The sequence below is a fragment of the Saimiri boliviensis genome, chromosome 7 (genome assembly GCF_048565385.1).
Source record: "Saimiri boliviensis isolate mSaiBol1 chromosome 7, mSaiBol1.pri, whole genome shotgun sequence".
Lineage (NCBI taxonomy): Eukaryota > Metazoa > Chordata > Mammalia > Primates > Cebidae > Saimiri > Saimiri boliviensis.
Window position 1 is genome coordinate 66135023 of NC_133455.1, and position 14876 is coordinate 66149898.

Here is a 14876-nt window from a genome sequence, read left to right on the forward strand (position 1 = left end):
TCGCACCACTACACTCCAGCCTGGCGACAAAGTGAGACTCTGTCTCGAAAAAAAAAAATTATTCAAAAATAAATTTTAAAAGCAGGAAATGGAGCAGCAAGAGCTATAGATGGGAGATAGGACTATTTCAGAAGGGATGGTTAAAGACCTTGTTCAGTGACTTTCACTTTTTATTTTTATTTTATTTATTTTTTTATTTATTTTTATTTTTATTTATTTATTTATTTATTTATTTTTGAGATGGAGTTTCGCTCTTGTTACCCAGGCTGGAGTGCAATGGCGCGATCTCGGCTCACCGCAACCTCCGCCTCCCGGGTTCAGGCAATTCTCCTGCCTCTGCCTCCTGAGTAGCTGGGATTACAGGCACGCGCCACCATGCCCAGCTAATTTTTTGTATTTTTAGTAGAGACGGGGTTTCACCATGTTGACCAGGATGGTCTCGATCTCTTGACCTCGTGATCCACCCGCCTCGGCCTCCCAAAGTGCTGGGATTACAGGCTTGAGCCACCGCGCCCGGCTATTTTTATTTTTTTTTGAGACGGAGTTTCGCTCCTGTTACCCAGGCTGGAGTGCAATGGCGCGATCTCGGCTCACCGCAACCTCCGCCTCCTGGGTTCAGGCAATTCTCCTTCCTCAGCCTCCTGAGTAGCTGGGATTACAGGCACGCACCACCACGCCCAGCTAATTTTTTGTATTTTTAGTAGAGACGGGATTTCACCATGTTGACCAGGATGGTCTCGATCTCTCGACCTCGTGATCCACCTGTCTCGGCCTCCCAAAGTGCTGGGATTACAGGCTTGAGCCACCGCGCCCGGTCCGCTTTTTTTTTTTTTTTTTTTTAAGACAGAGTTTCGCTCTTGTTGCCCTGACTGGAATGCAATGGCCCAATTTTGGCTCACCACAACCTCTGCCTCCCAGATTCAAGTGATTCCCCTGCCTCAGCATCCTGAGTAGCTGGGATTACAGGTATGTGCCAACATGCCTGGCTAATTTTGTATTTTTAGTAGAGACGGGCTTTCTCCATGTTGGTCAGGTTGGTATTGAACACCCGACCTCAGGTGATCTGCCCACCTCGGCCTCCCAAAGTGCTGGGTTACAGGCATGAGCTACTGCACCCAGTCCATGTACAATTCTTAAGGCATATGTATAAAACATGTTAAACTTTTTTCTACATTGAAACAATGTTTATGACAGTAATATCAAACTGCAAAATCCTTGAGGTCTTTCTAATATTGATTCAGCTAGGTACAACACTTAGGAGTCTTGCTGAATGTGCAAATATATTTAAATCGAGAACACTCTGAGGCAAGGGCTTCCTTTCTTCTATAGAAATTGAACACAGAGGAAGCTCAGTAAAAGGTGCTAGTGGAACAATGAGCCACGTACCACAGTGAATACCAATACTGATGAGAGGGCTCCCAGGTGACCCTGCCAAACCTGGGTGGGGACAATTTTCCTCAAAGAGCTTCCTTAACTCTGTCCTTTTGCTCTAATTGCTGTGGACGTGCCAGGCAGCACAAAGTGGCTCCTGAGGGTGGTTCTTGCTGATGCTGGGTAAAGGTCCACTTATTGAGAGCCAAGTACTAACACAAAGTAAAAACTCCTCTGATTTCAAGCCTTAGCAAGGCTGATGTTGCTTGGAGGAGAAAAAGCTTGGAGTCGGGCACATGTGTGGAGGATGGAAGAGGGTGAGAGAAGTCAGAAAAGGCCCACCCTCCCTGATTAATGACAGTTTCCCTGAACTTGGAACCCCTACAACCAATAATACTAGGCACTGCTCGTCACCCAGTGATGTCTTTATCCTTGAATTGCACTGACTTTGATGTGTTTGATGTCAATTCTTTACTATCTACAGTAGTTCTAGATTGCTCTACCTTTTTTATTATTATATGGTTTGTCCTTTACTTATCTGTATTATTAGTTTACATTGAGTATAAATTCTTTGACTGTATTTGTCTATAGACAAATATAATGCATTCTAAATTTAGTTCAGGTTCTACCTTAATTGCCCATTGTAAGCAATAACTGATAAAACTTTTTTGATTTTTTTTTTTTTTTTGAAACAGGTTCTCACTCTGTCACCCAGGACAGAGTGCAGCGCTATGATCCTGGCTCACTGCAACCTCCACCTCCCGGGTTCAAGCGATTCTCCTGCCTCAGCCTCCTAAGTAGCTGAGATTATAGGTGCATGCCACCATGCCCAGCTGATTTTTGTATTTTTAGTAGAGATGGGGGTTTCACCATGTTGGCCAGGCTGGTCTTGAACTCCTGACCTCAGGTGATCTGCCCAACTTGGCCTCCCAAAGGGTTGGGATTACAGGCGTGAGCCACTGCACCCAGCCTGAAAAAAGCTTTTTTTTTTTTTTTTAAAGAGATGGAATTTCACCATGATGGCCAGGCTGGTCTTGAACTCCTGACCTCAGGTAATCCACCCACCTCAGCCTCCCAAAGTACTAGGATTACAGGCATGAGCCACCGCACCCGGCCCTGGAGAAAAAAAATTTGATGATGTTTTTTGATGACTGCAATTACAAAAATCAAAGGCTAATTCTTGGCTGTGCACAGTAGCTCACACCTGTAATCCCAACACTTTGGAAGCTGAGGAAGACAGATTCCTTGAGTCCCAGAGTTTGAGACCAGCCTGGGCAACGTGGCGAAACCCCATCTCGTAAAAATACAAAACTTAGCTGGGCATGGTGGTGCACGCCTGTACTCTGCCTCTCAAAATAAAAAAAAAAAGCTACTTCTTGTAAGTTTATAATACATCTCCTCCTCTGGAGATACTAATCTCTTCAAGTCATCTCCCACAAATTGGTTACAGGTGGACTCTTGTGAAACCTTTCAGTTTGATGGTCAGGAGACCTGGGTTCTAACCCTAGATTCACAAACAACTTACGTGTAACTCTGCTTCAGTTTCACAATCTTCTGGAAAAAGGAGGGGGAAAAAAGCACATAGCATTCTCTTTACCTCTTCTTTCCCACTTGCTGCTGCTGCTGCTGCTGCTGCTTCTTTCTTCTTCTTCTTCTTCTTCTTCTTCTTCTTCTTCTTCTTCTTCTTCTTCTTCTTCTTCTTCTTCTTCTTCCTCTTCTTTTAATATCCCACTTGCTTCTTTAAAGGCCTTCAAAGAGCTACTCTTCTAAGCCTGGAGCCTTGTATATTACTGTTCTCTCCTTTTCAAGAAAAAGACTGAGGGAGGAGATGAGAAACATAGAGTCCCAAAGATGGTGAAGAATCACATAGTGAGGCCCTGCAGTCTCAGGAGACAGAAAAGGAATAGGCAAAAAATAAACCCTAGTGCAATTAAAGACCTAAAGTTGTAAAAACAAAACACCAACCAAGTTCAAAATTATCTAGTGCTCACTTCGGCAGCACATACACTACAAGTAGAAAGATACAGAGATTAGCATGGCCCCTGTGCAAGGTTGACATGCAAATTCATGAAGCATTTCCATAATTAAAAAAATTTTTTTCTCCGGGTGCGGTGGCTCAAGCCTGTAATCCCAGCACTTTGGGAGGCCGAGGCGGGTGGATCACGAGGTCAAGAGATTGAGACCATCCTGGTCAACATGGTGAAACCCCGTCTCTACTAAAAATACAAAAATTAGCTGGGCATGGTGGCGCGTGCCTGTAATCCCAGCTACTCAGGAGGCTGAGGCAGGAGAATTGCCTGAACCCGGGAGGCGGAGGTTGCGGTGAGCCGAGATTGCGCCATTGCACTCCAGCCTGGGTAACAAGAGCAAAACTCCGTCAAAAAAAAAAAGAAAAAGAAAAAGAAAAAAGAAAAAATCTCCCATCCAGAAAACTTTTTTTTGAGACAAAGTCTCACTCTGTCACCCAGGCTGGGGTGCAGTGGCCTAATCACAGCTCACTGCAGCTCCTGGGCTCAGGTGATCCTCTCACCTCAGCCTCTGAAGTACCTGGGACTACAGGCACATGCCACCACACCTGGCTCATTTTTTCCCTTTTTTTTTTTTTTGTAGAGACAGGGTTTCACCATGTTGCCCAGGCTGGTGAAAAGCATTTTAAACAGCATTAAAATACAAGTGACAGAAAGGGGGATAAAAAGATTATTGTAACATGTATATCTAAAAAAGACGGATCTCTAGTATCTGACAAGGACTATTACAAACCAACAAGAAGCAGGAGATTAACAAGCCAACAGAAAAATGGATTAGACTAGGTGTGACTAAATATTCCCAAAAGAAATTCAAATGATCTATAATAGATAATAATATCTACTCCACTTTTCTAGTAATCTGGAAAATGCAAATTAAACAATGAGATTTGTTTCACATCTACAGGGCTATCAGTAATCTAAAATTCTGATCATTTTAAGTGTTGGTGAGGATGTGGAAAAACTAGGGCTCTGATATCCTGTAAAACTGATACAGCCACTTTGGAGAGCAACTTGATATTGTCTACTCAAGTTGAAAATGCACTTATTCTTTGATCTAGAAAGACTACTTTCAGATAAATGCCCTAAAGCACTGTTTTTCAATCCATTAGTGACTCATAAAATCAATGTAGTGAGTCGTGTCTAGTATTTTACAAAGATGAAATAGGACAGAGTGCAACAGAGTAGGAAATAGAGTGCTTATAGCAAGGGGAGGTATTATTTTGTTAAACTTTTATTTAATATATGAACTGGGCCTTCACAGAAGACATATTTCCATAGTGGTTTCAGAACAAACCTCTAAAAACATTGCTTAATAGAAACTCTCATGCATTAGCACTAGGAGACCTGTTGGAGGATATTCCCTGAAATGCAGTGTTTGGAATAATGAAACACTAAAAACAATGTAAAGGTTGATCAGTAGCAAACGGATAAGTAAACTGTGGTGTATTCACGTGATGGAACACCATTCAGCAAGCTAAATCAATGAAATTGCTGGGCATGGTGGCTCACGCCTGTAATCCCAGCACTTTGGGAGGCCAAGGCGGGCAGATCACCTCCGCCTCCTGGGTTCAGGCAATTCTCCTGCCTCTGCCTCCTGAGTAGCTGGGATTACAGGCACGTGCCACCATGCCCAGCTAATTTTTTGTATTTTTAGTAGAGACGGGGTTTCACCATGTTGACCAGGCTGGTCTCGATCTCTCGACCTCGTGATCCACCCGCCTCAGCCTCCCAAAGTGCTGGGATTACACGCTTGAGCCACCACGCCTGGCTACTAAAAATATTTTTAAAATTAGCCAGGCGTTGTGGCGACTGCCTGTAATCCCAGCTGCTTGGGAGGCTGAGGCAGGAGAATCACTTGAACCCTGGAGTTGGGAGGTTATAGTGAGCCGAGATCATGCCATTGCACTGCAGCCTGGGTGACAGAATGGGACTGTCTCTCATAAAAAAAATAATAATAAAGTAAAAAATTAAAATTAAAAAAATGAAAGCAGACTAATATAAAAGTGATGCCTAAAGGGAAGGAGAAAGGAGAAAGGAAGAATAATGGGAGTTGAAAGGTGAAAATAGGTATGATACTATTTATTCATTTTGGGTAGTGGATACATAAACGAATGTTATAGAATTTTTTGCTATTATCCTTTTAAAACTTTTTTTTTTTTTTTTTGAGACGGAGTTTCGCTCTTGTTACCCAGGCTGGAGTGCAATGGCGCGATCTCGGCTCACCACAACCTCTGCCTCCTGGGTTCAGACAATTCTCCTGCCTCAGCCTCCTGAGTAGCTGGGATTACAGGCACGTGCCACCATGCCCAGCTAATTTTTTTTTTGTATTTTTAGTAGAGACGGGGTTTCGCCATGTTGACCAGGATGGTCTCGATCTCTTAACCTTGTGATCCACCCGCCTCGGCCTCCCAAAGTGCTGGGATTACAGGCTTGAGCCACCGTGTCCGGCCTCATTTTCCTAATTTTCAAATTGTTGAGCTGTTTGCCATGATGGATGATCAGCAAGCTTTGAACTCAATCATGCAAGATTTGACTGTCCTTCATTAGGCCAGTCAACCAGCATTATCCTTGCAGGAAACCAGAAAAGCAAAATCTTCACCACCAAAAAAACAGAATGATGTCCGAATCAAATTTGAACATAGAGGAGAAAAAAGAATCCTTCAGTTCCCCAGACCAGTTAAACAGGAAAATCTGAGATCTAAAGCTAGACAGCCTATGGATTTACATTATACCAATAACGAGTTGGTAATTCCATTAACTACTCAAAATGACTTGGACAAAGCTGTGGAACTGATAGATCGTAGTATTCATATGAAGAGCCCCAGGATAGTACTTGTAATAAATGGAAGTACACAGGCTACTAATTTATAACCATTGCCATCACCAGAAGATTTGGACAATACAGTATCGGTAGCAGAGAGGAAAAACCGGCTTTCTATAATAATAGTGATAGAAGTTCTCCTCCCCCAGGATACATTCCAGATGAATTACACCCGGTTGTCCAGAATGGCTCATTCACTAGTATCAACAGTGAAGGAGAATTCATTCCAGAGAGCATGGACAAAATGCTGGCATCCATGATCTTTAAGCAGTCCTGAAAATTCTGGCTCAGGAAGTTGTCCATCACTTGATAGTCCTTTGGATGGAGAGAGCTATCAAAAATCACAAATGCCGCCGGGCGCGGTGGCTCACGCCTGTAATCCCAGCACTTTGGGAGGCCGAGGCGGGTGGATCACGAGGTCAAGAGATCGAGACCATCCTGGTCAACATGGTGAAACCCCGTCTCTACTAAAAAAATACTAAAAATTAGCTGGGCATGGTGGCGTGTGCCTGTAATCCCAGCTACTCAGGAGGCTGAGGCAGGAGAATTGCCTGAACCCAGGAGGCGGAGGTTGCGGTGAGCCGAGATCGCGCCATTGCACTCCAGCCTGGGCAACAAGAGCGAAACTCCGTCTCAAAAAAAAAAAAAAAAAAAAATCACGAATGCCTAGGGCACAGAGCTACCCAGATAATCATCAGGAATTTTCAGACTATGATAACCCTATCTTTGAGAAATTTGGAAAAGAAGGAACATATCCAAGAAGGTATCATGTTTCATGTCATTATGAAGAGTATAACGATGGTTGTAAAACTTTTCCAAGAGCTAGAAGGACCCAGGGGACCAGCTTCCCGTCTCCTGTGAGTTTCAGTCCTACTGATCACTCCTTAAGCACTAGCAGTGGAAGCAGTAACTCTACCCCAGAGTATGATGATAGTCGAATGAGGAGGAGGGGAAGTGACATAGACAATCCTACTCTGACCGTAATGTACATCAGCCCACCCAGCCGTTCACCTCACGCTCCAACCAACTGGAGATTGGGCAAACTGCTTGGCCAAGGAGCCTTTGGAAGGGTCTACCTCTGTTATGATGTTGATACAGGAAGAGAATTCGCTGCTAAGCAAGTTCAATTTGATCCTGATAGTCCTGAGACCAGCAAGGAAGTAAACGCACTTGAGTGTGAAATTCAGTGGCTGAAAAACTTGCTGCATGAGCAAATTGTTAAGTATTATGGCTGTTTGAGGGATCCCCAGGAAAAAACACTTTCCATATTTATGGAATATATACCTGGGGGTTCAATTAAGGACCAATTAAAAGCATATGGTGTTCTTACTGAGAATGTGACTAGGAAATACACCCGTCAGATTCTGGAGGGTGTCCATTATTTGCACAGTAATATGATTGTCCATAGAGATATCAAAGGCGCAGTATCCTGCGAGATTAAACAGGCAACGTCAAACTAGGAGATTTTTTGGGCCAGCAAATGGCTTCGGACCATCTGTCTCTCAGGGACAGGAATGAAGTCTGTCATGGGCACACCATACTGGATGAGCCCTGTAGTAATCAGTGGAGAATGTTAAGGAAGAAAAGCAGACATCGGCCAGGCGCGGTGGCTCACGCCTATAATCCCAGCACTCTGGGAGGCCGAGGCGGATGGATCACGAGGTCAAGAGATTGAGACCATCCTGGTCAACATGGTGAAACCCTGTTTCTACTAAAAATACAAAAATTAGCTGGGCATGGTGGCGCACGCCTGTAGTCCCAGCTTCTCGGGAGGCTGAGGCAGGAGAATTGCCTGAACCTAGGAGGCGGAGGTTGCAGTGAGCCGAGATTGTGCCATTGCACTCCAGCCTGGGTAACAAGAGCGAAACTCCGTCTCAAAAAAAAAAAAAAAAAAAGAAAAGCAGACATCTGGAGTGTTGCATGTACTGTGGTAGAAATGCTAACTGAAAAGCCTCCTTGGGCTGAATTTGAAGCAATGGCTGCTATCTTTAAAATCACCACTCAGCCAACAAACCCAAAGCTGCCACCTCATGTCTCAGACTATACTCGAGATTTCCTTAAACGGATTTTTGTAGAGGCCAAACTGAGACCTTCAGCTGATGGAACTCTTAAGGCACATGTTTGTGCATTATCACTAGCAGCCAGTAACCTCTCCTGTGCCTCTGCCTAGCTTCCATCTATTCATTCACCTTCTCTCTGACTGCACTTTTCTTTTTTATTAAAAAAAAAAAGAGAGATGGGGGAGAAAAAAAGACAAGAGGGAAAGTATTTCTCTTGATTCTTGGTTAAATTTGTTTAATAATAATAACCTAAATTTTTTATATTTAATCTTTTTTCCCTTATAAGAACTCAAAACTTTAAAAAAAATTTTTATAATGTACTGATGTGGTTCAGAGAGATAAAGTACTTTAGTACATAGTCACCCTTTCTAGTACACAAACAAATCATTTGGAATACCTAAAGACTTGTAGAGTCTTTTCCTCTATCACTGACGTATCAGTGGTGATAGGAAGACATGGAAAACAAGGAGAATAAAATGATGTATAATTTGTAGTTTTTAGTGATAGTCTTTAAAATAAATCCTCATTTACGGGGTTGAGCCCTAAACTTTAGGGTAGGTACTCAACTTAAAGAATATAGGTTTCTTCTTATATCTGTATGCTTTAGATCCTAACCTCTGTCTACCAAGCTTTTTGCTCAGTAGGAGTCTTGATAGAAGATACAAATCTCTAAGAGGTATGTTTGTTAATCCTAACCAGTATAATAAGCAAATACACTATAATAGATCCATGTTATTGGAGTCTGCAAACCTTGAGGGATAGCTTTCTGCTTTAAAAAAAACAACAGGCCGGGCGCGGTGGCTCACGCCTCTAATCCCAGCACTTTGGGAGGCCGAGGCGGGTGGATCACGAGGTCAACAGATCGAGACCATCCTGGTCAACATGGTGAAACCCCGTCTCTATTAAAAATACAAAAATTAGCTGGGCATGGTGGCGCGTGCCTGTTATCCCAGCTACTCAGGAGGCTGAGGCAGGAGAATTGCCTGAACCCAGGAGGCGGAGGTTGTGGTGAGCCGAGATCGAGCCATTGCACTCCAGCCTGGGTAACAAGAGCGAAACTCCGTCTCAAAAAAAAACCAACAACAACAACAAAACACACACACACACACACACACACACACACACACACAGCTTTTTTATTTTAAAGTCAAGTCATGAGCAAATTCAAATAAAAGACAAAAGGAGACTGTTCTTATTAAACATGTGAGCAGTATAAGACGCCACATTTGCCAGTCAATAGAAATAACAATTTAAAAAAAAGAACTAGGTGTTTAGTATATTTTAAACTGTTTTGATTTGTTTTACTTGAGGGAGAAGTCCCAAAATTAAACGAATGGAGAGAAAAAAAAAAAACCCTCTTTAAGCCTAGGCACAGTAGTTCACACCTGTAATCCTAGTCCTTTGGGAGGCCAAGGTGTAAGGATGCCTTGAGGCTAGGAGTTTAAAACCAGCCTGGGGCCGGGCGCGGTGGCTCATGCCTATAATCCCAGCACTTTGGGAGGCCGAGGCGGGTGGATCACGAGGTCAAGAGATCGAGACCATCCTGGTCAACATGGTGAAACCCCGTCTCTACTAAAAATACAAAAACTAGCTGGGCATGGTGGCACGTGCCTGTAATCCCAGCTACTCAGGAGGCTGAGGCAGGAGAATTGCCTGAACCCGGGAGGCAGAGGTTGCGGTGAGCCGATATCGTGCCATTGCACTCCAGCCTGGGTAACAAGAGTGAAACTCCGTCTCAAAAAAAAAAAAAACAAAAAAAAAACCAGCCTGGGGAACATGGCAAGACCTCATCCCTATAAACAGACTGAAATACAAACAAAAACTTTTTCATTCTGGTATTTTCCCCCCAATCAGCTTGTTAAACTTACTTAGTAAATTAGTATCTTAAAGTGGCAAATCACTGCAGTTACTACCTCTGCTACAAAAAGAGACTTTACCTAGAAACTTTACCTTTCCCTAAAGTTTCATTTTCCATATCTTTTTTTTTTTTTTTTTTTTGAGACAGAGTCTGGTTCTGTCACCAGGCTGGAGTGCAGTGGCTCGATCTCAGCTCGCTGCAACCTCTGCCTCCTGGGTTCAAGCAATTCTCCTGCCTCAGCCTCCTGAGCTGGGATTACAGGCACATGCCATTACACCCGGCTGTTTTGTATTTTTAGTAGAGCCAGGGGTTCACCAAGTTAGTCAAGCTGGTCTCGAACTCCTGACCTCATGATCTGCCTGCCTTAGCCTCCCAAAATGCTGGGATTACAGGAGTGAGCCACTGTGTCCAGCCCACAGCTTGGTTTTATACATTTTAGGGAGACATGAGACATCAATATGTGTAAGATGTACATTGGTTCAGTCTGGAAAGGTGGGACAACTCAAGATGAGGGAGAAGGTTTCCGCGTCATAGTTAATTAAGAGACAAACAGTTGCATTCTTTGGAGTCTCTGATTAGCCTTTCACTGAATACACATGTGAGAGGAGGGTGGAGGAAAGAATCACTTATGCCTTGGTGGGCGGTGGCTCAAGCCTCTAATCCCAGCACTTTGGGAGGTCTAGGTGGGCAGATCACTTGAGGTCAGGAGTTTGAAACCAGTCTGGCAAACATGACGAAACCTTGTCTTTATTCAAAATACAAAAATCAGCTGGGTGTGCTGGCGGGCACCTGTAATCCCAGCTACTCAGGAGGCTGAGGCAGGAGAATCACTTGAACCTGGGAAGCAGAGGCTGCAGTGAGCTGAGATCACTCCACTGCACTCCAGCCTGGGCGACAGAATGAGAGTCCATCTGAGAGAGAGAGAAAGAAAAAAAAGAATCTTGCCGGGCGCGGTGGCTCAAGCCTGTAATCCCAGCACTTTGGAAGGCCGAGGCGGGTGGATCACGAGGTCAAGAGATCGAGACCATCCTGGCCAACATGGTGAAACCCCATCTCTACTAAAAATACAAAAAATTAGCTGGGCATGGTGGCGCGTGCCTGTAATCCCAGCTACTCAGGAGGCTGAGGCAGGAGAATTGCCTGAACCCAGGAGGCGGAGGTTGCGGTGAGCCGAGATCGCGCTATTGCGCTCCAGCCTGGGTAACGAGCGAAACTCCATCTCAAAAAAAAAAAAAAAGAATCTTTTCTGCCTTAATCTGGCTTGGTGGTGAAGCAATAGGGCAGAGGATGCAATCAGATATGCATTAGTCTCATGTAAGCCTGAGAGGGATGATTTTAGTCCTGTCTGTCCTTTGTGCACAAGGAATTTCCTTGTGGGCAATGTGAGGGAGCTTTTTAAAAATCTTTGTAGCTTTTAAAATCTTTATAGCTAGCTTATTTAGGAATAAAATGGGAGGCAGGTTTGCCTGACATAGTCCCCAGATTGACTTTTCCCTTGGCGTAGTGATTTTGGGGTCCTGAGATTTTTTTTTACACCTATAATACCAGTGCTTTGGAAGGCCAAGACAGAAGGATCACTTGAGGCCAGGAGTTCAACACTACTAGTCTAAGTAACATAGCGAGACCCCGTGTTTACAAAAACTACAAAAATGTCAAGGGGCAGGAGTTGAAAAACTAACTATTGGGTACTATGCTGACTACCCGTTGACGGGATCATTTGTACCCCAAACTTCAGCATTATGCAATATACCCATGTAACAAACCTGCACATGTACCCCTAAATCTAAAATAATAGTTGAACTTATTTTTTAAAAATACAAAAATTGGCCAGGCACAGGGGCTCACGCCTGTAATCCCAGCACTCTGGGAGGCCGAGGCAGGCAGATCCTGAGGTCAGGAGTTCGATACCAGCCTGACCAACATAGTGAAAACCCGTCTCTACTAAAAATACCAAAAAAATTAGCTTGGCGTGGTGGTGCGCACCTGTTATCCCAGCTACTCAGGAGACTGAGGCAGGAAAATTGCTTGAAACTGGGAGGCGGAAGTTTCAATGAGATGATATTGCACCACTGCACTCCAGGCTAGGTGACAGAGTGAGACTGTCTCAAAAAAAAAAAAAAAAAAAAAAAAAAAAAGCCGGGCGCGGTGGCTCAAGCCTGTAATCCCAGCACTTTGGGAGGCCAAGGCGGGTGGATCACGAGGTCGAGAGATCGAGACCAACCTGGTCAACATGGTGAAACCCCGTCTCTACTAAAAATACAAAAAATTAGCTGGGCATGGTGGTGCGTGCCTATAATCCCAGCTACTCAGGAGGCTGAGGCAGGAGAATTGCCTGAACCCAGGAGGCGGAGGTTGCGGTGAGCCGAGATCGCGCCATTGCACTCCAGCCTGGGCAACAAGAGCGAAACTCCAAAAAAAACATGGGCCGGGCACAGTGGCTCAAGCCTGTAATGCCAGCACTTTGGGAGGCCGAGGCGGGTGGATCACGAGGTCAAGAGATCGAGACCATCCTGGTCAACATGGTGAAACCCCGTCTCTACTAAAGGTGCAAAAAATTAGCTGGGCATGGTGGCGCGTGCCTGTAATCCCAGCTACTCAGGAGGCTGAGGCAGGAGAACTGCCTGAACCCAGGAGGCAGAGGTTGCGGTGAGCTGAGATCGCGCCATTGCACTCCAGCCTGGGTAACAAGAGCGAAACTCTGTCTCAAAAAAAAAAAAAATTAGGTTGGCATGTGGCAGCACACACCTGTAGTCCTAGCTACTCAGGAGGCTGAGGCATGAGGATCACTTGGCCCAGGAGTTTGAGGCTGTGGGTGAGACACTGCACTCTAGACTGGGTGACAGACCAGACTCTGTCTCTTAAAAAAAAAAAAAAAAGGCTGGATGCAGTGGCTCATGCCTGTAATCCCTGTACTTTGGGAGGCCAAGGCAGGTGGATCACTTGAGGTCAGGAGTTCAAGACCAGCCTGGCCAACATGGAGAAACCTTGTCTCTACTAAAAAAAAATACAAAAATTGGCCAGGTGCGGTGGATAACACCTGTAATCCCAGCACTTTGGGAGGCCAAGGCGGGTGGATCATGAGGTCAGGAGTTTGAGACCAGCCTGACCAATATGGTGAAACCCCATCTCTATTTAAAAACAAAAACAAAACAAAACAAAAAAAAGTTAGGTGAGTATGGTGACACATGCCTGTAATCCTAGCTACTCAGGAGGGTGAGGCAGGAGCACTGCTTGAACCCAGGCGGCAGAGGTTGCAGTGAGCTGAGATCAAGCCATTGTGTTCCAGCCTGGGCAACAAGAGCGAAACCCTGTCTTAATAACAACAACAAAAAGGGCTGGGCGAGGTGGCTCATGCCTGTAATCTCAGCACCTTGGGAGGCTGAGGTGGGAGGATCACGAGGTCAGGAGACTGAGAACATCTTGTCCAACATGGTGAAATCTTGTCCCTATTAAAATACAGGGTGGGCGCGGTGGCTCGCGCCTGTAATCCCAGCACTTTGGGAGGCCGAAGTGGGTGGATCACAAGGTCAGGAGTTTGCGACCAGCCTGGCCAAGATGTTGAAACCCCGTCTCTACTAAAAATACAAAAATTCGCTGGGCGCGGTGGCACGTGCCTGTAATCCCAGCTACTCAGGAGGCTGAGGCAAGAGAATTGCTTGAACCTGGGAGGCGGAGGTTGCAGTGAACTGAGATTGTGCCATTGCACTCCAGCCTGGGCAACAGAGTGAGACTCTGTCTCAAAAAAATAAATAAATAAATCAAATCAAATCAAATCAAATACAAAAAAATTAGCCAGGCATGGTGGCATGTGCCTGTACTTCCAGCTACTCAGGAGGCTGAGGGAGGGGGAAATCTCTTGAACCCAGGAGGCAGATGTGGCAATGAGCTGAGATTGCATCACTGCATTCCAAACTGGTGAAAGAATGAGACTACGTCTCAAGAAGAAAAAAAAAGGTAACAGCATTTACTTCAAGAAGTTACAGTGGGGAATAAATGAGTTAATATACATAAAGCACTAAAACCAATGATGGCACAGAGTACCTGTTCAATAAATGTTATTATTCTCATTTCAACTGGAACATGAAAAACAAATAGGAGTAACCTAGGGGGAAGGGAAAGGGGGAAAAATTCTACACAGAGAGGGCAGCAGGTACACAAGCCTAGAGGAAGAACTGCCGGGCCTACGGAACTGAAAGATTAGTCTCTCTCTCTCTCTCTTTTTTTTTTTTTTTAAGAGATGGGGTTTCACCGTCTTGGCCAGGCTGGTTTTGAACTCCTGACCTCGTGATCCACCCATCTCGGCCTCCCAAAGTGCTGGGATTACAGGCATGAGCCACCAAGCCCGGCCTAGATTAGTTTCTTAGTATAGAAAACTCTGTGGAAAGAGATACACAATGAGGTTGGTGAGGCAGGCTGAGGTCAGTATTGAAAGGCCTTGTAGACTGTGTTAAGGAGACTGAATTTGATCCTAGGAGCCTGAGGAAACCTGAAAGGTTTTTTTGTTTGTTTGGTTTGAGACAGAGTTTTGCTCTTGTTGCCCAGGCTGGAGTGCAGTGGCGCTACCTTGGCTTACTGTAATCTCTTCGTCCCTGGCACAAGTGATTCTCCTATCTCAGCCTCCCAAGCAGCCAGGATTACAGGCATGTGCCACCATGCCCAGCTAATTGTTTTGTATTTTTAGTAGAGATGGGGTTTCATCATGTTGGCCAGGCTGGTCTTGAAGTCCTGACATCAGGTGA

General features: G+C 44.8%; 1 non-coding gene and 1 pseudogene across 1 annotated transcript; both read left to right on the forward strand.

Annotated features, from left to right (window-relative positions):
* The first annotated feature begins 3354 nt into the window (after positions 1–3354).
* On the forward strand, positions 3355–3458 carry LOC120365149 (U6 spliceosomal RNA). The gene has a single exon (XR_005580168.1). It is a non-coding gene; the product is annotated as a U6 spliceosomal RNA (small nuclear RNA).
* Positions 3459–5855: 2397 nt separating this feature from the next.
* On the forward strand, positions 5856–8521 carry LOC120365041 (mitogen-activated protein kinase kinase kinase 2-like; annotated as a pseudogene).
* Positions 8522–14876: the final 6355 nt, after the last annotated feature.